Below are 25,406 nucleotides of genomic sequence, written 5' to 3'. Positions count from 1 at the left end.
TATCCATAACTCTCCCAGCTGTATGCTGTTTGATAAAAATGCAATCGACTTGCATTCTGCAACTCCCGAGTCTCCTTTTTCATTATATCCTTCTGAGAACTCGCCTGACGTGACTCTCGCGCCATAACAGAAATGTCAACACGCAGCGCCTTTACCTTATTAAAGCCACAATGGCTCCATCCATCTCTATCAAAGCTCCGACACCGGGGAACGCGTTTTACTTTGTACTGAAGCTCTGCACACCGTAGTGGAAATGCCACTGCGCATATGCACCTCTTCATTACCTCGCGCTGCATATATATTTCACAGGAGATGAGTATCTCACGTTTTGAAAGGTGATTTCCCTGCGGGGTCTCGCAAGGAAACCAGTAGATCCATAAGCAGCGGGGGTGTTGGGGCCGATATGGCAGCCTGGGGGCTCTTTTATGTCTTCAGTTAGGGCCCAAATGGCATCCTGGGCGACATTCACTGGCTGTCATTGATCTTGTTGTCAGAGCAGCTCGAACAGAACAGAACACAGGGCTAAGAAAGCTCTGTATAAAGACTGCTCTGTGTGTTTGAACAGGCTGTTCTCATCATACAGCTACGAAAAGTTAAGCACTGTAATTTGTATTTATTCAACGTATTTATTACTGTGTGCATAGTCTCGCATTGCCAGACCTTCCTACCTACACACATTGCTTCACTAAACTCTAGTGGTCTTCATTTAAACCCCTTGTGTTGTACTCAGGTCAAATTTGACCCGTTTTCAACGTTTCTTAATATCAGTTTTATGGGTTTCTTCAACCACATTGCCCAAAATTAACATGGTTGCATGGATGTACTTTGTATGGAAGCCATACAACATTCTTCGCAGGTAAAATTAATGATTACTTCCATTGAATTTTGGGTGTTTTATTCAATTTTATAGCACTATTCATCCTGCACACTTATTCTTACTACTTTCATAATGTTACCACACTGCACATAGAAGTACATACTGTACATATCTGTCTATATGGCTCATTCATAATATCCATATTTATTCTGTTTCTTATTATATATTCTGATAATACACTGCATATATCTACATTATTCTTACAACTAGTATAATGTCACTGTTACTACATTGCACATCTCTGTACATGTTGTTCATACACTGTTCATATTACATACATAGCCATATTTATTCTGCTCTTATAACACTGCAATATATTTATTGTCCTGTCTATGCTCCACCTGTCTATACTTGTATATCACATTGCACTTTTCTGCTTTTTTGCACTTCTGGTTGGACGCAAACTGCATTTTGTTGTCTTTGTACTTGTACTCTGCACAATGACAATAAAGTTGAATCTAATCTAATCTAATCTAATGTGAGTGTTTGACCTTCTGCACACAATCCGCCAAACAATGATAATAAATGAGATTTTCTTCCCACTTTTATTTCCAATATCAGCAGCAGATCATTAAATATGTGCAGATATCAATGCAAAAGAAGGCATTTACATGTACAAATTCATCTTATTCTTATTCATCTTAAAAATAGAGATGTTCCGATACCGATACCAGTATCGGTATCCGCTCCGATACTGCCTAAAACGCGGGTATCGGAATCGGGAAGTACTGGAGTTAATGCACCGATCCGATACCACGTAATAAAGCCCTAAAGAAAATCTACGTTAAAGTAGTTTATTTATGTTCTTTTTCCGTTATAACTGACTGTCAAACTGCAGAATAAAAGAAAGTTCTGGGGCGTTCATTGTTCATGTTTCACAAAGAGTTTAACCTGAGCCAGACTGACAACAAAGATAGAAATAATATCACATCCATACAGAGATAGTAGTATACAGCTGTTATACATCATATCATCATACAGGGATAGTAGTATACAGCTGTTATACATCATATCATCCATACAGAGATAGTAGTATACAGCTGTTATACATCATATCATCTATACAGAGATAGTAGTATACAGCTGTTATACATCATATCATCCATACAGAGATAGTAGTATACAGCTGTTATACATCATATCATCCATACAGAGATAGTAGTATACAGCTGTTATACATCATATCATCTATACAGAGATAGTAGTATACAGCTGTTATACATCATATCATCCATACAGGGATAGTAGTATACAGCTGTTATACATCATATCATCCATACAGGGATAGTAGTATACAGCTGTTATACATCATATCATCCATACAGGGATAGTAGTATACAGCTGTTATACATCATATCATCCATACAGGGATAGTAGTATACAGCTGTTATACATCATATCATCATACAGAGATAGTAGTATACAGCTGTTATACATCATATCATCATACAGAGATAGTAGTATACAGCTGTTATACATCATATCATCATACAGAGATAGTAGTATACAGCTGTTAAAACATAATAAAATATATGACACACTGGTATCGGCCGATACGCAAGTTCAGGTATCAGAATCGGTATCGGGAAGCAAAAAATGGCATCAGACCAACTCTACAATGATGCATAGGTTTAACAATTTACAAAAAATATTGTAATCTAAAAAAACAAACTCTGCTGGAGGACCAATCACTTCAGTATTTCTAAAATGCTGCTGAGGCAGAGCAGAGTCGGAGTGTAGGGCTTTATCTGCTGTACTAAAAACTGTGATTAGGAGGCGATATGATCTTGGGCAAAATTAAAACGCCTACGTGACTGTGACTGTACTGTAGATAAGGACAAGAATAAATTGGACTCAGCAAACAAAGAAAACAGCAGCATGAGTGATGTTATGTTGCATTCATGTTCCCACACACTGTAGAAAGATATTTAAAGTGTATGTTACAGCGACATGGGCCCAGTGAGGGCTATAAGAATGACATATCTCCACTAAAACAACATTTGTGCGCCCATAATATTCTGTGTAGCCTCTCATAATGACTCCTCTGACACCTACACGTCTGAACACACAGACGGACGTTTCAGATTCAATCCAGTAGAAAAATCATAACAGCACTTTGTGTTTCACATTTTTCATCGTGCGTGTCAGTTATTAGAGTAATTATGTAGCACAAAACTACACCCTTAAGTAATAATCTCTGACATTTTCACATAAAGAACCGTCCACTTTGTTTCTCGCTGCTTCATTACGACATAACTCAGCAAAGATGAGTTCATCGAAGCGTTTACTTGTGCCCTTAGAAACATCTCGGTGCCCGTTCCTTTCTGTTTTTGGTTGCTGTGTTTCACAAATCTGACATGCAAAGAATAATAACACATAGAAATGAATTAAAAGGAGATACAGATCCTGGAAATTCGCTATCCTGATATCACAAAGTCTGCCGGGATATGAATTTGATTCGATTTCATTCAGTGTCCTGCGATCGCTATTTCAAAATAAAGGCGCATCATAAAGATGATATGTATCAGCACATGCACGCACGCACGCACACACGCACGCACACACACACACACACACACACTCACACACACACACACACACACACACACACAGGCACGCATACACGCACACACACACACACACAAGCACGCACACACATACACACTCACACACACGCACGCACACACGCACGCGCACACACAGGCACGCACGCACACACACACACACACACACACACTCACACACGCACGCACACACACACACACACACACACACACACACACACACACACACACACACACACACACACACACACACACACACTCCTGAAGAGTGTAGCCTACATACATATTTATACCATTACTAATGTTTCCATGAAACAGTTTTTTAACTGAATTTCAGAGTTTCCAACAACTACATGTATGCAAATGTATCCAAGAGAATATTTATAAGATATATAAATAAATAGATTTCCTTGAAATGTCATACATTAGAGAGAGTTCCTCTAAGGTCATTTACTGGTTGTCTGCAACATCCTTATAATGCAGAAGTCCAGTTCATCTGTTGTTTATGTTTTGTGTCAATCTACAAATGCTTAAAATAAAACCTCATCGTCTGCAAAATGTCAGAAAATGGTGCAGTTTAAAAAGCTCTAGAACAAAGGAGAGCTGTATTTTCTGTCAGGTTGATGTGACACAGGCAGCAGTTAGCATGTGCAGTGAACCCACTCCTGCTGAACAAAGAAATAAATGCCACCTGCAAAAACCACCACAACAACCGCCGTGTGTTTGACTGGCAGGTCCACTCGCGCAGCGGTGAGCTCTGAGCGCCGCTGGTGAAAACAACCATCTACAGAAAATCTTCCAGGAGGCAATTGAAACCAACGTGCGACCGGTGGGAGACACAACTGACTCAACAACTCGGTTTCATTGATTTCTCTCCTCTTGGCTGAATCAGATCGATAATCTCCAGGACTTCTGAACCCCAAAGGCCTCCCGTGTTCTGTCTCTGAGCCAAGAAAGAATCCCTTCCAAAGTCCCAATTAAGCTTCTTTACTGCATTATTACACTGAACAAAATTATAAAGGCACATACATACGTACATTTTTAATACATCATTTAAATTTCCCCTTTTTTGTTCCGATCTGTGACTCAAAACCGTGATCCGATCCGTACCGTGAGTTTTGTGTTCCGTTGCACCCCTACTAATTACAACTCCTGCGTCCCGTACATACAATTTACGAGCCTGCATTTGTGCGTATATTATTTATTCATTCATTGGTTTTTAGAAGATTTAATTTAGTTTTTACTTTTCTATGTATTTTATGTAGCATTTATTAGATATTCTAGCATCTTGATTAGCACTGGAGCATTTTGTCTGTGGTGTCTGAACTGTGTGTCATGGATGCTCGGCACTTTTAAACTGCCCAGCAAATTCACCTACGGTTACAAATAAAATAACCTGAACCTGAAATAGACCCCATCATAATGTTAGGTAACAATAACTTCTGGGTAGAAAACTCCTGTTTCCCGTACATACTATTTAACGGCGCAGAACAAACGACGACGAGCAACTGGATACTCTCATCTCCTTCATCTAAAACGCATGTTTGATGCATATGTCAAAGCTTTGACTAACGTTAGCTAGGAGAGCTAATGTACCTGTTGGGCCGCAGACTAAAGAAACGTCACCACCCAAACTAGAAGTCAGTCCGACCGGCGGAGACATGCTGACTTGCTGTTCCTAACGCTAGATTTGGTTTATTAGAAAATAAGCTTAGGTCAGAGCTCCGTGTTTATAGTAGAGCAGCAAAGAGGAATCGATTAGTTGTCAACTATTTAATTAATCGCATACTATTTTGATAATAAAATTGGTTTAAATAATTTTTTATGAAAAAAAGTAAAACTTCTCTGATTCCAGCTTGTTAAATGTGAATATTGTTCTAGTTTCTTCTCTCCTCTGTGACAGTAAACTGAATATCTTTGAGTTGTGGACAAAACAAGACATTTGAGGACGTCATCTTGGGCTTTTTGGGAGACACTGATCCACATTTTTCACCATTTTCTGACATTTTATAGAGAAAACAACTAGGGGTGCACGATTCAGAAAATGTCACGATTCGATTCGATCTCGATTAAAAAAAACGATTCACAGTATGTAAATGTAGTTACTTTTCCCATGTGATTGCAGTAGACGTACAAATAAAAAAATCAATTGATTTTTGGAATTCTATGAATCAGATTTTGAATCAGTAGAGCTTGAATCGCGATACGAATGTGAATCGATTTTTTTGCACACCCCTACAAACAACTAATCCATTAAAGACAGATCTCAGCCATTTCAGCCCCGTCTACACCTTGTGTTTAACTTGAAAGAGAGAGAGTGGCTGCATGGATTCGCTGTGTTTATTTTGCCATTAATGCCATCTTGTTAGTGCCTTCCCGCTGGCTTTGTTAATTCGTTCGGTTGTGCCTGTGGTCAGTCCTTCAACATCATTATCAACTGGTGTGTTGGTTCCAATTAGTGAATACCACAAGAGAACAAAAAGCTTCTGCTGCTTAATGTCCAAATGACTCAAATGAGGCGGGGAGAAAATCTCTTCAAGGCATTTATCACACCTGGTTTTTATTTGCTTTAATGTTAATAACAGACCTAAACACTGGGACGTCTCGCTAACACAAAATCACCTCCGGGTAGACAAAGTTGGGTTACACTTTACTTGAAGGTACTGTATCTACGTAAGAGTGACATGACACTGTCATGAACGTGTCATAAACATTATAAACAAGTCATAAACGTTTATGACATAATGCTTCTTTTAGTAAGTGTTATTCGGTTTTTGTCATGACAAGTTATGGTTAGGTTTAGGGTTAGGGTTCATGTGTTCATGACAGTGTCATGTTACTCTTATGTAGTAAAGTTTTACCCAAAGTTGCAACTTCAGAAAGAAGTTACTGGCAATTTCCACTGGATGCGGAACGTCTCCAGAACGTCGACGGAGTCATTAGGTTTCCATTAAAGTCAGTGTGTGTATTTCCACTGACTGCAGAACGTCTGCGTCCCGACTCCGTCCCAGCTCCGTCAGTCCGCAGCCCTCCGGAGCAGATACCAGAGCTTCTATTTTTGACGGATGACGGAGAGCTCCGCAGCAATTCAGCACAATTCAGATTGTGCGGGACAGGAAGTCGAGCACAGAAACAAAATAAAACATCCGGTTACTTTTCAAAATAAAATCCAGCGTGCTCACGGCGGATCATATTTCCCTGCACTACACCTTGAAAACACAGCTCAGAGTAGTTTCCCCTCTACTCCTCTGGATGGAAACTAACTGCTGTTGGTTTTGTGGTTCTGTTTATAGAAACTATAATCTATATAACTAATATATCGCGCAAACATACGTGAATTCGCGAGATCTCGTGGTCGGCTGGCCGCAGCCGTTATGCAACAAATCCGGACCTGGTGGGTATTGACGGACGGCGGAGCACGCAGCCGTTCCACAGCGGAGCCGGTCCGCAGACGTCCCGCATCCTGTGGAAATCCACGGTTAGAAATGTTTGTTTTTTTGTTGAGGATGGGCAGAAGAAGACTGGATTTTGGAAAGGTCACCAGTAGGCGTGGGCCGGTTAACGGTTTCAAGGTATACCGCGGTTTGAAATGATCAAGGTTTTAAAACCACTAACATTTTCTGTCATACCGTCCCTAAGGTATGAGCTGTTTTTTATGAGTGGTCAAGGAGAGAAACTGCAGTTTAGTAATCCTTCTCCCTACCAGTGTGCAGTGTGTTAAAAAAACAACAACAACATGTTCAAAGTTGTTTTTTACCCAGACATTTAAAAAAATAATACATTTTAAAGCTATAATTGCAATAACGCAACAGTGTTTCCTCTATGTTGATTTTGTAGTGGCGGCCCGCCACGGCAAAATTTCTGCCGCCACGGTATCAGAAATAGGGCAGACGCACAATGTAGTCGCGGTTGTCTTTTAAATAATCCTGCCAACATAATGCACTGCCGCTCACATTGCAATTTAACAACAAGTAGAACTATTCAGAGGTTATTGGGCCCGTCCAGTTTAACTCCACATACTGTTGTTTTGATGTAGTTCATTGTTAAAACGTTCGCTTTCTTCCGAGTCGACTATTAAACGAACAGCTTCACCAAAAACATCACCGCGGTGGGTCCGTTCTAATTGGACAACGTTCAACTGGTCAGTTCTGTCAGCTCATCGTCCTGATATCAAATATCTGGAAACATTAAAACAGTAAGTGAGTCAGTGTAATATAATATAAATTGGAAATAGTCCATAGATGTAGGCATTTGGATTTTGGTTTCCCTATGAAAAATTTCTTGTAAACTTAATTTTGTAGACCTGTTGTAGATGGTAAGTGCCCTATAGTTCCTCAAAAAGTTGTTGTTCGGATAGACCTGCCCTCACTGCTAAAAAAAATCCTAAAGGTAACACTGCGCGATACCGTGAAAGTAGGTTATCATGCCGTCAGAACCGTATACCGGCCCATGCCTTGTCACCAGTGATTTCAGAAAAACTAATTTCTTCCAACAGACTTGAATGTAACAAACTGGGGGTGTTTGAAGCCCTTTTCCATTACTGTAAAAGAGTTCTCAGCTGATATAGTATTATATTGTAAAAAAAAAAACTAAATAGAGGAAACCCAAAAGGACAAAGTGGTTTGACAACCGACCGGTTCGTGCCGGCCCCAGCAGGAACCTTGACTCTCTAATCTTGTTTCTCATGTTCACACTTTTTCCATTGTTGTCTGTCCCCCGACCATTTTCCACATTGGCATACCAAACAGCACGTACAAATGCCGAGGTCAGTCCCTCCGTCGCCTCTTTATGCCCCATGTTACGGGTAATTAAGCTCCTGCAGTTGAAAAGGTCTCCTGCTTCTCTATCACAACGTACAGACATGAACACACCCAACACCTCAGGGTCATTACAGTTTCCATTTCACCTAACATGTTTGCCGTGGAAGGAAAACGGGGCATTCACGAGAACTCAAGACGTAGAGAGGAACATGAATCTAGAGCTGCACAATATGTGATAAGATATGTGAAAACGTTGAGTTCCGCGATTAACAATATTACATGCATCAAATATTATAATGTACTCAGTTCTGCTGCTTTCAGTATACTGCTGAAATACAACGAATTGCTTGTTGATTCAAAAAAATGTATTTCCAACATTCTTTTATTAAAAAACTGAACATTGAACTGAACACAAAAGGCAGAAGCTGCAAAGATGAATCGATTAGTTGTCAACTATTACATTAATCGTCAACTATTTTGATAATCGATTAATCGTCTTGAGTCTTTTTTTAATGAATAAAAGGTAAACATTTTCTGATTCCAGCTTGTTAAATGTGAATATGTTCTAGTTTCTTCTCTCCTCTGTGACAGTAAACTGAATATCTTTGAGTTGTGGACAGAACAAGACATTTGAGGACGTCATCTTGGGCTTTTTGGGAAACACTGATCCACATTTTTCACCATTTCAGAGACCAAACAACTACTCGATTCATCCAGAAAATAATCCACAGATTAATCAACAATGAAAATAATTGTTACTTACAGCCCTAAAAAGCTAGTCTGCCTATCACCAGACCAAGTTCAATCTTCTCAGATTGAACATTAGTCTGGGGAGTCTGCTCTGTATTTTCTACTGCACAAGAGGCGGGATCAACGGGCATAGTTCAAATGACTCTGGGCGCAATTGGATAGTCCTTCAACCAATCAGAGCAACGATCCGGGAGACGTAGCAGCGACAGCGCCACCAACGGGTTGCTGCGCTTTGGTGGCCGCCATGTTGAATGTAAACAAGAAGCTACTTGGTCGCTTCTCTATCGTCATCGTGTTAAACCCTCCAATAGTGCGCCAGGTGGATAAGCCAGTTTGTGATTGGTCCCCGCAGATTTGTAACAGAGGCAGGATAGATAAATGTACAGGTTTACCCAGTCTACTAAAAAGCACTATTAAAAAAAGAATGATGGTTACATTTTAATGTGCAGTTTTCTACTTTCCAACACATTCTCACTCCCATCGCGTCACAAAGCGACGCTTGGTCAGGTGCCTTTGGCGTTTGTTACTGACGCAAAAAGTCTCATATTTAGACATGCTTGGTCGGGACTCTTTGCGTCACTTTTTGATGCTCTGGGTCGGGACGTACGTTTAACTGACATGCAACACAAGAATGGGATAGCTTTAGGAAAAGATGGTGGGTGGAGTTACAAAATGTACGTTTCAGTGACACGCGGGACAAGAACGGGACACGAACCCAGGTCTCCGGTTGGAAAGTCCTGTGTTGTTTGACCCATCCACCCCCCCAACCTACCTCCTTACGTGGATTTTCGATCGTTCATACTCGTGTTCGAGCTGCTGCTCTGCCCGGTGCATCCCATACAGACGCTAAAGGGTGATTTCTGTGTCGGTATCTGACGCTGAGAGCCACTGAGCAAGCGTCAGGATTTTACGAGTTGGGAGTGAGACACCCTCAGTGTCTTTCGCAGTGTGTTGCAGTCTTTGGAGATATGTGTTTTCACGCAAGTTGATATCGGGATGGCGATGAAAAAACTATTTGTTGTGCAGCACACAGGATTGGAATTTAAAAGGAAGCACCTGCATGTGATTGGCTGTCAAAGGCTGAATTCCATTAAAAAAATGGATTCAACAGAGGTAAACTTTACTCGACTGACAGCTTGTTCAGTTCCTCACTCACTCAGCTCTGCAGTAAGTGACTTCCATTGTGTGTTGAACGTTTTGTTCACTTTGTGGTGGACGAGGATGTTTCTGGTCCAGCAGGAGTAAAAACTCTAGCTTGACATTTGGGAATCTGTTATTTTGAAAGGAGACAGCTGCTATTTTTCTTTTTGGTCCTTCAGCTTCCAGAATAATGACGTGTGATTCTGTGAAACTGATACTGAGGGGAACAGCAGGTGGAAGTTTTTTCATACTTCCTGAAAACTTTCTGCAACGATGTGACAAGTGTCTGGAGACGGACGATAAATGCGTTGAACATCCTGAGTGCTCTGAATGTCTGTGTTTGGAAGTGTTTGCTCCCAGTGCAGGGGAGCTGGCTGCCCGCCGCGCTGAGTGAGAACGCTCAAACGCTACCGTCACAATACCGAACAGATCCTGTTGCACTATGAACTACGCACAGTTCATAAGCAGTCAATGGTAACTAATGCTGACAGGTCAGCTGTTGTTTGGAGACCTTTAGACTTCACACAATTCCTCACACCTCCATTCCAAAATGTAAAAATTGTGTTCTTAATGTCAGGTTTGCTTCCAATCACTTGTGGCAGATTTGGTTTGTACAGTTTGTAAAAGGAGACAACCTCGGGCCCTATTTTTAACGATCTAAACGCACGGTGTGAAGCGCTTGGCGCAGGTGCGTTTAGGGCGTGTACGAATCTACTTTTGCTAGTTTAACGGCGGAAAAAAGGGTCCGTGTCCCGGACGCATGGTTCAAAAGGGTTGAACTTAGTTCATTAGAGTTAGTTCATCAGATCATATAATACTATTTCATATTGTAACATTTTTATTTGTAATCTTCTGCATGTGTGTGTGCTGCTGTGCGTCCCTGTGTGTGTAACAAGCATAGTGTGCACGTACTATGCACGAGCCTAGGAGCATTTTACTAATGCTCTGTTAAAATAACAATGAAATGCTGCGTTATTGACTTTAGACCAGGTTTTTGTTGGTCAATGGCGCGATCACTTCCCACTGCCTCAAGATAGCAATATGCCCAGAATGCACCTGAACACACCTCCCTGTAAGACCAGCACGCCCAGAATGCACCTGAACACACCTCCCTGTAAGACCAGCACGCCCAGAATGCACCTGAACACACCTCCCTGTAAGACCAGCACGCCCAGAATGCACCTGAACACACCTCCCTGTAAGACCAGCACGCCCATGGATGCACAGATGGGCGCAGGTACATTTGCTATTTAAACGACGTGGGCGCTGGACGGGGAATTGACAACTGCGTCGGTCTTAAACTAGCAAAGACACTTGTGCCGGGCGCAAGATAGGGCCCTTCATGTTTTATGAGTGTTTTAAGATAAGTTTTTGGTAAGTATGACAGCTCACTCCTGACTTTGAGAACCCAGAATAAAAGACAAATCTCAACTGGAGGTCAACTTAGCTTTTTCACAGAGCTTTTAACCCCATCCCACTGTCTTCCTAAGCGGGTGGATTTTGCGCTGTTGTCATGGAAATAACTTCCGTGACCTTAGTATGAAACTTCAGTGACATGATAACAGATAACGAGAAAACATGCAGCGACACATTCTCATAAACGGGTTAGTATGATATTGTATGAAAAATGTATGCACGACAATTTGAATATCCTACACAACGTGACATAGTGACTTCGCGTATACACGCCACTTTCCTAAAGCCAAGTGGCGTGTTATCTGTGAGCATTTTGAGCTATCCGCGTGTATGTCTACGCCATATTGAGAATGACGACATATGTCATGGTAGCTTGCTGTCAGGTGACGATTTGGGCAACAGTGTAAGAGTGACACAGAGCAGGAAAGACGGCTCGAGGAATTAGCATCACGGCGAACGGGTTGGGTTTAGGAAAAGAAGAAAGCTACGGTTGGGTTTAGGAAACGTGACACGCGGGACCCGATCCCCGATCTCCTGGGTGAAAGTCCTGTGTTTGACTCATCCTCCACCCCGACCAACCTCCCTACATGGATTTTCGGGCTTTCATACTACTCGCTACGGCGTCAATTGACACGCAATGGCAAGGTAAAGTAAGTCAATGGAGGCCAAACGGCGTTAACACGCTAAAAAGCGAGTATGCGTCTTGATAACACGCCAATAATGGCTTACGAATTGGCGTGTCATATATACGGCACTTCATGAGATCAGTCTGATCCTACAAAATTACGGTGACCGCTGGCTGGTCACGTGACAGTTAAGTTTAGCAGGTCTTTCCAATTCAATTTGGACGACAAAAGGTGACTGTGAGTCGAGTACAGAGAACCGTGAGGTGACGGCCATTTCAGCGGCCGTTGCAGTTGAGTTTAGCTGACAAAAAGTTAACCGTCATGCAGCATTAGGTTAAGTTTAGACCCCAAAACGACTCGTTAATATTATCGATCCACCGATACTGTTTTTGTTAATGAAACAGATAACCAATATTTGGAACCAATGTGCATTTACAGTGAAAATGGAAATCGTTAAGTCACAATTAGGATTTTAGAACGTTACAAACTCCAACACAAAACTGTGTTTAAATGCTTTAAGCAATTATTTAATAAATTAGTAACTTTCAACATAATCCAGTAACAGAGAGTCAGATAGTGTTGTGGGCGGGACATTAAGTCGCATATGTACGAATGTACGTAAACTTGTTCTTCTCACTTCACACCAGTGTGGATTGAATGAAGATTGAATAACCATAAATAACAACAGCTACAGCTTTCCTGATCAAGTGATGAAGATAAATGAAAATAAAAACGGTGAGGAAGAGCAAAGAGTGATGTGGTCCTGGACCTTGAGATAAGATTTCGTTTTTTTGCTACAGTATATTTGGTGTCTTTTAAGAGCATGTAGGTTGGACACAATACTGAACGATGATCTTCTAAAACGAGTAGAGGAATAAAGAATGAAAATAAAGGCTCTAAAATCCAAACTGACTGCTGAAAGCCAAACTGAACACAATAGAGTAGACCTGCTCTCCTCCATGAGTAGAGCCAAATCACCGTCAGTTCAGTAGGCAGCTCATGCCGGGAGATATCTTCTTTTCTTTGTCGTTTCAGTGTTTTGGCACAGAGAAATCTTTTTAAATCATGCTGTGCTTGGGGCTGCGGGACCTGCAGGCCACAGTCAGACACCCACACACTCACACTGTGCTGAAAACTAGCCACTAAAGCTGGGAGTCAAGAGTGGGGTCTCTGCAGCACTTCAGGCAGACATTTCTGACAGCAACCGAGCCGGCCGAGTGAATGCAATTGAAGTGCATTCATCCTCTTTTATTTCTTTAGGAGAACTTAAATAAGGTTGGTAATAAGCCTGTTGCACTTGAGGGTAAAAGAAAGAAGAGTAGGAAGGAGCCAAAAAACTGGAAAACTGGAGCTAGACAAGAGGCAGAACGGTAAACTTCCAGCGGAGGAAGGTCTGGCTACACCACATCAATTCTAGGAAAGGATTAATAAAACCGGTCTGAGTTGATTGCATTTCTTTAAACCAATCACAATCGTCTTGGGCGGCGCTAAACTCTGGACGCAGTGACGGTGGCTCTGCTTAACAGTCTCAGGAAGGAACTTATTTTTTTCTTTTTTTTAAGATTATTTTTTGTTTTTGTTTTCCCTTTCTTAGATAGTGACAGTGGATAGGAAAGTGGGACGAGAGAGAGGGGATGACACACAGCAAAGGGCCGCAGTTTGGATTCGAACCTGGGCCGCTGCAAAGGACTCAGCCTACATGGGACGCACGCTCTACTGGGTGAACTAGAGGCCGCCCCGAACTTGTTTTGGTGGAACATATTAAATGAAGGTAACTGTTGACACAATACAATAATATGAGCTATTTAAATTAGCTGATACATGGTTAAACCTCATTGGCTCTTACCAGTGTATCTCTGTGTGTACTTGGTCCACAGCAATCCCACCAGTCAGTCCCAAAACCTCCCAGTTAGAGAGGAAATGACCTAAACATATTCTTTATAAATCTTTACAATCATTCCCTGAAAGAACCGAGCAGATCTGCCTCGTTGCACCATCCAAATGTTCTTCCGGAGCTGGTGGCGGTGTCGTCGATCCAGACTAATTGAGCTTTGAATAGACAGACAGAGTCGAGCAGAAAACTTTTTCACTACACTTATTTCTTCTCACCTAACACCAGTGGGGATTGAATGAAGATGGAATAACCATGAACAACGACGACAACAGCAGCGCCGTTGATCAAGTGATGATGGAAATCAGAGATTATATTTAGGGGTTCTACTTCGACATGTAGACAAGTAGCCAGGGATCGAAACAACCAACGCTGCAATTACTGGATGATAGATATAGTTGGAAGGTTTACAACCTACAGAAAGCAGGAGATTTGCGGGACCTGAACGGTTGCCTGAGGAGATTCACTTCATCACCGGAGGGAAAAGGACCATTTGCAAGCAAACCAACTGAAAAATCATGATTCCGTGGAGAAAAATATGAAATAATTAAAGTGACGACCATAACATAAACCGGCAGTATCTAAAGTATCCTTAAAAAACAACAACTTTGAAATGGGACTTTAAAGAGGGGGGAAAATATTCAGAACTGTCCTTAACAAAGAGCGATGAGGCGAAGAGAAAGCGTGAAGAAGAGCTTGTCACCCAGCAGCAGAACGTTGTGGGGCTCAGCGGGGGCTCTGATGGGCTCTGATGGACTCTCCTGGCCGTCAGGGAGCCATCTGCAGCTGTCCGACAAGATTGATGAGCCGGCTGCCTCTCACATTTGAATCAGACCCGTCAGCCACCAAAACTTAGCTCTAGCCTATTTACATCCTATTACACAGAGAGGAACATCCGATTCTGGCAATTCAACATGCCAGCAAAACATCGCCCCCAGTCTATTGCATTACATTCAGTTCGCTGGTCAACTCTTTTATATTGTAACTGTACTGTTTAAAATTTGAAATGTATTTTATTTTACTAAATTGCTGATTCACAGTTTTTTTCAGAATTGTTATTTATTTAAAGATGTATTAATATTTATGTTCTTTTCCAGTTATGACTGACTGTCAAACTAGATAATACAAGAAAGTTCTATAGCATTTACTCTCTGGGCCATATTTTAACGATCTGAGCTCACGGCGTGAAGCGCCTGGTGCAGGTGCGTTTAGGGCGTGTCCAAATACAATTTTGCTAGTTTGACGGCGGAAAAAAGGCTCCGTGCGCCGAGCGCATGGTTCTAAAGGGTTGTACTTAGTGTCTTCATTAATCAGAGGTGTGTTTTGGGCGTAACATGCAATCAACCAATCAGAGATCATCTCCCATTCCCTTTAAAAGCCAGGCGCGTTTGGACCTTGGAGCATTGCTATTATGATGGAGGATCTGCACCGTAATATTTTTATTTGTAATCTTCTGCATGTGTGTGTGCTGCTGTGCGTCCCTGTGTGTGTAACAAGCATAGTGTGCACGCTGTGCACGAGCCTAGGAGCATTTTACTAATGCTCTGTTAAAATAACAATGAAATGCTGCGTTATTGACTTTAGACCAGGTTTTTGTTGGTCAATGGCGCGATCACTTCCCGCTGCCTCAAGATAGCAACACGCCCAGAATGCACCTGAACACACCTCCCTGTAAGACCAGCACGCCCAGAATGCACCTGAACACACCTCCCTGTAAGACCAGCACGCCCAGAATGCACCTGAACACACCTCCCTGTCAGACCAGCACACCCATGGACGCACAGATGGACGCAGGTGCATTAAACGACGTGGGCGCTGGACGGGAAATTGACAACTGCGTCGGTCTTAAACTAGCAAAGACACTTGCGTCTGCGGTGAAAGATAGGGCTCTCTGTTTGTATTTGCTCATGTTTTCATATCATTTTCAAATCACATCCATACAGGGTTAGTAGTATACAGCTGTATATATATTTTATTTTTATTTTTTTTAATGCACTGGAATCGGATCAGTACTCGGTATCCGCCGATGCACAAGTTCAGGTATCGGAATCGGTATCAGGAAGGGAAAAATGATTTGGGAACGTCTCTAATTCACACTATACAAACAGAAAGGAAAGACAATCTTGATACTTGCGCACAGAGACAACACATATTTATTTTCCCAACCCTTATATTAACCAAAAAGATATCGATTGATCCTCACTTCGGCCCTGTAATTGCACACTGTGCTGTCAGTCATTTGATGCCAGCCTCCTTTGTTGCGACCAATCGTCTGAGTCGAGAGCACGCTGCCGCTCTGTAACATTGATCCACTGCCGCTGCCGGTTTACACCATCGAGGCTAATGAGATCACGTAGACAGAAATGAGCCTGAACATTGATTTCATACCATGAATTAAGCATCGGCAGACTGTTCGGCCATACCACGAGAGGATCCAGATCAGTGAACAAATATTGGATTTGAAATGATCAAGGTTTGGTTGGACCGCTGTGGTTTTTAATCAATATTTTATATTTGCAGTAAATAAGCAGTGAAGTAAAAGAGATGGAGAGGTGGACATCATTTAAGAGCCACTTTAGTCTCATTAAGGCTTTCTCTACTGTATGTACAGCATGTAACTCAACATCCAGCATGTAATGTTAAATTAAACATGAGACTAAATGTTACAAAGATCTGTGATGAGATGTTGGCAATGATTCAGAGGGCTGAGACATAACCGTTGGGGGTTGCTACATTAGACAGTATCCAGTTGAACCCTCAACTCAACCCTGACGAACTACACATTTTTTGAAAGTGGAGTGCATACAAAAAAGATAAGTGGAATAAAGGAATAATATATAATCAAAACCGACCAGTGGAAAAGATACCAGCCGATGTGCATACATTGTTTAAAAAAAAGAAGACAGTTCTAGTGATGTGACGTCAGACTTGGTTCAAACAGATCTCAGGATAACAGAGTGCTGCAGGGATAAGTCAAATGAGTTTTCAACATTTTTGCACGTCCGGTTCCCTCGTCTCGAAGTCATTTTTTTAATGGGTTTTTGGTAAGATAGGAAAACATTCAGTTATTACACAAACTCCCAGGCAGTTCGGTGCTTGTGTTTGGGGTTTTAAAGTGCTCATATTATGCTGTTTGGCTTTTTCCTTTTCCTTCATTGTGTTATATATCTTTTTTGTGCATGTTATAGGTTTACAAAGTGAAAAAGCCCAAAGTCCACCCATAAAGGTACTTACCATCTCCAACAGAAAACACTGTTCACCAACTGCTCCAAACAGCTCTATTGTAGTCCAGCCTTTACTTCAGAGACAAACGTGGTCACTTTGGAACACACGTTATAATGCTCACCTAGCTGCTAGCATGGCACGCCCTCATACTCTGCTTCTGACTGGCTAGTAGTCCTTACCTAGGTACTGTCAGGGCACGCCCTCATACTCTGCTTCTGACTGGCTAGTAGTCCTTACCTAGCTACTGAGCATGTGCGACTCCCAACAAAGATGTTACAGCAGTGAGAGGTCTCACTCTGTAGCTAAAACAGAGAGCTCAACACACAGGGTGAAAAGAGGAGCTGCAGCAATGTGCAGTACAACAAAAATAGTGTTTTTTCTGAAAATTAAACCATGTAAACCTATTATGTTACAACCTCTAAATACAATTATGAACCTGAAAATGAGCATAATATGAGCACTTTAAAACTTTCTTGTGGCAGCAATAGAGGCAGTGATGTTTCCTGTTTCCTGTACGGGACTCTCACACCGCCTCAAACCAGACCTCAAAACACACCGACAAGTCTGATCGGCGGTTACATCATTGGCCACCGCAGCGTGATGTGGGGTTGCGTTTCTCCGTAAGTTGAGTTGGTCTCAACTTTTCGCTGCACGCCCGCTGCATTTTTTGGAGTGTGCCCCCCTCGCCGCCACAGCTGAAACGCACTACCACATTCAACATGAATAGAATGAATAGTTTTTGCTGGACCGTTGGACGGCCGATGCAGGCGCTGTGACAAAGCCTTACAAAGGATCTGTGACGGAAAAGAGCAGCAACACACTTATTTTTTCCAACAGTTTACATTCTCCTGCCTCAAAATAAATAGACATTACTCCTGCGATGATGATGATGATGATGATGATGATGATGATGACGCACCACATTATCAGAGACGGTAGAGTCCACCCGGTGGAACGGTGAGGACCTAGGAGGGTTGGGAATGCATATTACAGTATAGAAATTATTAGGAAGTTCAGAATTATGTCTGGGAGTCAATCCAACAACTTGATATCTAAATGATTGGAAGAGCATGAGGCGTTTTAGTGACCTTATATGGGAATGTTGGTTGCTGGGATGTCCAATGAGAAGTGGGGGCCTGTTAGTCAGTCATTTTCTGCAGAAAATACTCAGGGTTGGGCGCCTGGTAAGCTCACCTGGTAGAGCGCGCGCCCATATATAGAGGCTTACTCCTCGATGCAGCGGCTGTGGGTTCGACTCCGACCTGCGGCCCTTTGCTGCATGTCCTTCCCCTCTCTCTCTCCCCTTTCATGTATTCAGCTGTTCTATCAAAATAAAGGCCTAAAATGCCCAAAATTATACTTATATTGTATTACAAAAAATACTCAGGGTCTTTTGATTGAATAAAGATCTTATTAATGCACCATCTGGTCTCCCAGACGATTCTTTGATTCGACAAATCCGCCTACGAAAATCCACAACACAAGCGCCAGCAAAAATGGATGCAAGAACAGTGACCATTTTATTTTGGTATGTCATTTCAACCTCCACTGCAATCCACCGTTTCACTCATCAGCTCAGTCGAAAGACCTTATAATTATCAATGCTAATTAAATGAAAGTCGCTTACTGAACTACAAAAGAGACACAGATGACATGACAAGCGCTTACCTGGTGTTGTTTTTTTTTTTAAATCGGCAGGTTGAGAACAGGAAGCAGCCGTCCAATCAGCGGAGAGCATGGGGAGAGAGCAGAGGAGAAGAGACCAATGGTTAGCTCTCGGCACAGAAATCTACCAGGCAACAGATGATGGAGACACTCAGCTCTGGCATCCAATCACCTCTCCACTGTTTTTGGGTTTAACTGCTGTAAGAGCTGCAAAGATGAATCGATTTCACCAACTATTTTGCTACTCTGAGTCATAGTGAGTCATTTTTTTATGATAAAAAAGGAAAAATTCTCTGATTACAGCTTCTTAGATGTGAATATGTTCCAGTATATTCTCTCCTCTGTGACAGGAAACTGAATATCTTTGAGTTGTGGACAAAACAAGACATTTGAGGACGTCATCTTGAGCTTTTGGGAAACACTGATCCTCATTTTTCACCATGTTTTGACATTTTAGAGAGCCAACAACTCATCCATTCATCCAGGAAATAATCAACAGATTCATCAACAATGAGAATAATCGTAGCAGTTGCAGCTCTAGAATATGTACACACTGTACATCCAGTGAGACGGAGGATGTGTGTCAAGGTTAGCCTCCCCTCCTCCATCGTTTCAGTCCCCCCCCCCCCTCCTCCCCCCTTTCTGCTCCCCCGACGATGTGAATCCCATTGAATACAGTCAATATGATTTACCGCCCTCCCTCCTTCTCCACATTTCAACAAAACCAGCTTCCCTTTCTCCATTAATGGATTAATCAGCTCCTTCTTTTTTCTTATTCTTCTCCCTCAGTCAGCGTGGAGAGAGGCGGGGGGAAGGCCAAGGAAGAAGGTCAAGCCACGAGAGGGAGAGGAAGAGAGGAAAAGGCTTCATGCAGCGTTCAGGTCTTATCAGAGGAGGCAAAAATGCTGGATGCTGGATCACTAATCAACACAAACTAGAGCTGCAGTGATTAGCCCATTATTATTATTATTATTATTATTTATTATTTTATTATTATGTGCTACATTAGAGCCCGACCGATAAAGGATTTTTAAGGCTGATATCGATACAAATATTTGGTGATTTAAAAATCCGATATTCCGATATATCGGCTGATATATATTTTAAAAGAAAAATCCAGAAACGCGTAACAAACCATAAACAAATTATGTTAACATTAGTTATTTGTAGTTATTTATGAGTCCTCAGTAAAATATAATGATAATGCAGTTTAAAAATAATGTTGTTTGTATTATTGTCACAACAGAACATCAAAATATATTAAAGTTCTGATAAATAAAATGTATAAAAATACAAACTTAAGCTATGAAACTTAAAGTCCTTTGAACAAAAACACAAAAACAACAAAAAAATCAAAGAGTGTAGCCAACAGGGACGTTGTAGAGCGCCCTCTGGTGGACAGACTACACAACGCCAACACTCAGAACATGGTTGAAGGGTGTTGCGTCCGTTTTTATTTCATTTTTTAAATATTCATTTATTGGCCATTATAAATGCCGATATCAATAGTTTGGAAAATGCCTAATATTGGCCGATAATATCGGTGGGCTGATATTATCGGTCGGACTCTACTGTATTTACATGTATGGAAAGTGCTATATAAATAAAGTGTATGACTTTTGTTTTATCTCTTACACTCCTATTTAATCTAGTACTTTCACTTAATATGTTTAACCTACAGTATGTTTCCTATTTTTTCTCTGTCAACTTTTCTTGACCGTGGTCACAAGACTCTTCAGAAACTTCAATCAGAATTACAACACAGCTATCAATGTGCGGAATATTGAAGTTTAATGACTCCCGGACATACTTACGTTCAAAACATCCCATAGACAGAAACATGAGTCAAAAATGAAACTTGTGTTTCTGCCTACGTGACGTTCTGAATGTAAGTATGTCCAGGAGTCAATCCAACAACTGTTTATCGAATTGAATGAGAGAGCATAAGGAGTTTGAGTGACCTTATATGGACATGTTGGTTGCTGGGATGTCCAATTGATTGATCGGTTGGAGGCGCGTTTGCGAGTCTGCCTTCTGCCTTGTCTGCCCCTCTCCAAAAGAGCAGGCAGAGCGACGGACATCCGGTCACTTTGGCCGCCGTCAGCAGACTTCGCCAATACCGCTGTTCTTATATAGCCTCGTGAGACCGTCCTGATCTGGGGAGCTCCAGTTTTCCACTCGCAGATCAGTCGTCATCTTGAGACAGAGAAAATTTGGAGCCGTTCGCCAAATGATTGACCAATCAGCGTTGGTTTTGAGGCGGGTTTAGGTGTGACGCAACGAGAAGCGACTGTTCAGTCTAAACAACGTGGCGGCTTCCACGGATGAGATGAGCGTAGCTATCGCGCAAGTTTTATCTGAATTAGAAAGTATTCCTTCATTGAAAGAAGAGCAAAAAAACGGCACTGGAGGCTTTTCTCAGAGGAAAAGATGTTTTAGCTCTTCTCCTGACTGGTTTCGGCAAGAGTTTGATATATCAACTGGCTCCGCTAGTCATGAAGAAGGTGGTGATGGACAGATGGTTTATCCAATCAGCTAACCAGTATTTTCGCCCCTTCCCAAAAGTTCTCCAACGGAAAGTTCCCAGATGGATATGCCGAGCAAATGGGAAGCAATCCATCTGCTGGAGTCAGGTTAGATCTTATAGGTAGTGACATGAACCGCTCCGCTCTAAAAAACCATCATTAGTTGCAGCCCTAATTCAAACTCCTGCAAAAAGACCTCAATCAACACTTAAAAAAACAATCAGTGATGAATTTTATTTAGATTTTTGTCAGTTGATTTGCAGCTGAGTTGATTTACTTTATCAATTTGTACAATAACGCATATTCAAAGTATCTGTATGTGTTTATGAGAGACCGTTTCAGGGCAGTTCATTCGCAAATGGATCCTATTTTGCAAGTATCCTCTTTCTTGTATATAAATGACCATGTTCTGCTGCTGTTATAATTACGCTGATGATGATGGCTTCTAGCTGAAGCTATCTGTGAGTGCCGGCGTTTTGTTTCTTTGTTGCAGCTGTCACCTTTTCAATAAACCCCCTCTTTAAAAAAAAATGTTCCCTGCTCAACCTGTGTCTGTTTTTAGTTGTGCAGCTGGCGTTATTAAACCGTGACAGGGGGGGGTTCCAGAGGGGGCTGACGGACGGGGGTGTTCGTGACCACGTGAGCTCGTTGAACCACACTGTATGTCACATCTACAAAACTACAGAACACCATGATAACAAAGCCTTTATATATAGCACACACACCGAACATGAGGTCCTGGAAAGCCACAGTGGAGCTGCAGGTGAGCTGTTCATGTTGCGGAGGACATTGTGCAGAAACAGGCTGTCATTAGTCTATATCCACGACGTTTCCTTTCCGGGATTGCTCCGGTACTGCGTGAAATGTCCGTCCCCTTCCTCTATCTTTGTGTTGGCGTTCTAACCTCCGGTGGATTTGTGAGGACTATGGTTAACTGCTCCTCAGATCTCTGCAGGGTAAATCCAGACAGGCTTTATTTATGTATTTCAGGCCTGTGTGCAGTGTGTAATAACAGAGTGTAAATTGTAATTTCCACATTGGGGATCAATAAAGAGTATAAATTATGAAATTAGTATAAATTACAGCTAGCTAGACTATCTGTCCAATCTGAGTTTTCTGTTGCACGACTAAAACTACTTTTGAACGTACACGTGTTCCACCAAAACAAGTTCCTTCCTGAGGCTATTTTGCAGAGAATCCATTGCTCTGTCAAGCGCTTAGCCCCGCCCAAGGCGATTGTGATTGGTTTAAAGAAATGCCAACAAACCAGAGCACGTTTTTCTCCCATCCAGGAATGTCGTGTGGACTAGCCAGACCCTCCTCCGCAGCGCTGTGGAGGACGGTCTGGCAATGCGAAACAAGGCTGTCCGTGAATGAAGTCCCTTTTCAATCTTTTTAATCCTATAATTCCCCCGACCTCCACCCCACTGATGACCTCTCATCACATCTTGCCCGTATTCTCAGATTGTCCCATTTGAATAATTCCAAAGAATCAGAAGAAGTCAAACTTGGGGCGACCTCTAGCTCACACCGTAGAGTCCTTGGCAGCGGCCGCAGGTTTTAAATACGACCTGTGACCCTTTGCTGCATTTCATCCTCTCTCTCTCTCCCCCCTTTTCCTATCTGTCTACATTAAAAAAAAGCCCTCAAATAATAATCTTTAATAAAACAAAGAAGTCAAACTCTCCAGTTTTTAACCAGGAAAAAACTAGAATCACCGCCTTGCAGTTGTATGCCTCGACCGACCAGTCAAATTGCAGTTTGCCTCCAAGCCTGTCCGGACACATATAACATATGTAGTGAAGACTTTGAAGGAATTTAATAAAAGGTATTAAGTGCTTGGTTTGGTAAAACATCGATGCTTTACACCCACATCTTCAACCCTGCAGCACAGAAGATCTAAACAATCGCCACAGTTTCACCAACTCAGTACCCGACCAAATGTCTCCCCTTCTGTTCCTGAGCGATGGCGTCAAATAACGGCCAGAAAAGTGTTTTTTGCAAAACATTACGATGTCACAGAGAAGTTGAACTTTGACCTTTTGGATTTAAAAGGACATCATTTTATCCTGAATTGTTGAGTTATGGCCAACAACGTGTTTTGAGAGGTCACAGTGATATTTACCTTTGACCACCGAAATCTAATGAGTTCATCCTTGAGTCCAAGTGGATGTCTATTAGCCTGACAAGCCAGCTCCACATCCAGATGTTGGGTCTGGGAACTCCCCATTGGCTGGGCTCAATCCGAGGGGCGGGATAAACGGTTTCTCTTTCAAATTCCCTCTGCACGCAATAGGATAGAGCTACAACCAACCAGAGCAACGCTAGTTGATAGATTCAACTTTAAACTCTGAACACATCTTCCTTTTTTAAGAATGACTTCAGTGCCGTTATTTGTTCTTTTCTCAAAGAAAAGCTGAACTCCAAGTCTTCCAGAGTCGCGGCCAAAGCCGATTCCAAAGGCCGCTGTTCACCAGCAGCAGCAGCAGCCATCTTCTTTGTTTTCAAGTAGCAGGGAATTCACGTCAGAGGTGAGGAGCTACTGGCAGCTACGGGCGTGGTTTAGGTGTGTGTGACGGTGGGCTGCGACCGTTCGTTCAAAACAACAATGGTGGACGTGAGTGACAGATGGTTCATTCAATCACCTGCCAGGTATTTTTTTTTAAAGGGTCTGCCCCTTCCCAAACAGTTTCCAATGCTGGCTTTTTCAGATGGTTCTGTGTGAACAAACCGTCTGACGCGTCAGGTTAATGTACGGCCAGACAACCCGAAAACATAATGCAGCTGTCGCCGGCGCGGAGGCATAAAAAAGGATTGTAAAAAGTCAGACAAATAACATATTTGATGTACAGCAGAATTATGTTTTCCCCCCTCAGATTTATCTCCCGACCCTTAAAGGTGCTGTAGGTAGGATTGTGAAGATCCAGGACTTAGCTAAAATATTTGAACATCAACAACTTCTCAGTCCCCCCCCCCTTTCCGCTAAAGCCCAAAACGGTCTCCTAAGCCCCTCCTCCCACTAGGGAGAATGAATGTGCATGAGCAGTGATTGACACGCGGTTAGCCAGATTTTTTTTTTAATTACCTCCTTCCTGTAGTTCTACTGGAACATAGGGTCAGTTTCAGCAAATATGACAGAAAGTTAGTTTTAGAAGGCTTACCTACTGCACCTTTAAGAGGCACTCCAACCACGAGAAATTAGGGAATTACTATTGCCTCATCAGAGATTTAGGCTCGCTAAACATGAAGTCACTTATTTTGTAATGGAAACCTTTAAAGAAAAGTCCATCGGCCATACATTCAGCCTATACACCTGGCTGACAGCCGATCCTACCGCCCGTCCTAATGCACGCCGCACAAGACTTTGGCAGAGGATGGCGAGCTCTGTACAGTGTTTTTGACAGCTCTTAGGCCAGTTTAATGGCCATGAGTCTGCCTCGCTGCCATCAGAGGGAAATCTTGTCGTGACGAGAGAATGGCAAAACTTCCAGCTCTTCACTTTAATGAGTTCAGTTTTTATGTAACTCACAGGATTGAGGGGGAAGCAGCAGCACAGTAATTAACCCACTGGAGAGAGAGAGAGGGAGAAAGAGAGAGAGCATGGGGAAAGATCCTCATCTGAGTAGGATGAGAAGATGAAAAAAAAGAGAGGAATAGGGAGCTTCACGGCTTGTTCAGCCACATGATGAAAGGAGAAGAAAGGAGAGGAGGAGGAGAGACACTTCTGACAATACAGAAAAGTGGTGTTGATGCCAAGAGGTTTCAGCCAAACTCCCAATCCTGTGACGCAACCCTTCCTCTTTATTACAGTCAAACCTACTCGTCTTTTGTGCTTTTACTCGGAGAAAGAGTCGACTTTTATCTCACAGAGATTCACTGGGAACCACTTTCATCAGCTGGATGTTAAAATGGACGACGCAACGAGGTTGAGTGCTTTGCTCAAAGTCCAGCCGACAAAGAGTGACGA

General features: G+C 42.2%; 1 protein-coding gene across 11 annotated transcripts in view; it reads right to left on the bottom strand.

Annotated features, from left to right (window-relative positions):
• Window positions 1-25,406, bottom strand: part of LOC116067348 (serine/threonine-protein kinase BRSK2-like) — a 214,891-nt gene that overhangs the window by 121,279 nt on the left and 68,206 nt on the right. The gene's annotated exons all lie outside the window — the stretch shown is intronic.

Source organism: Sander lucioperca, chromosome 3 (assembly GCF_008315115.2).
Source record: "Sander lucioperca isolate FBNREF2018 chromosome 3, SLUC_FBN_1.2, whole genome shotgun sequence".
NCBI lineage: Eukaryota > Metazoa > Chordata > Actinopteri > Perciformes > Percidae > Sander > Sander lucioperca.
This window is presented reverse-complemented; position numbering and strand designations above follow the sequence as displayed.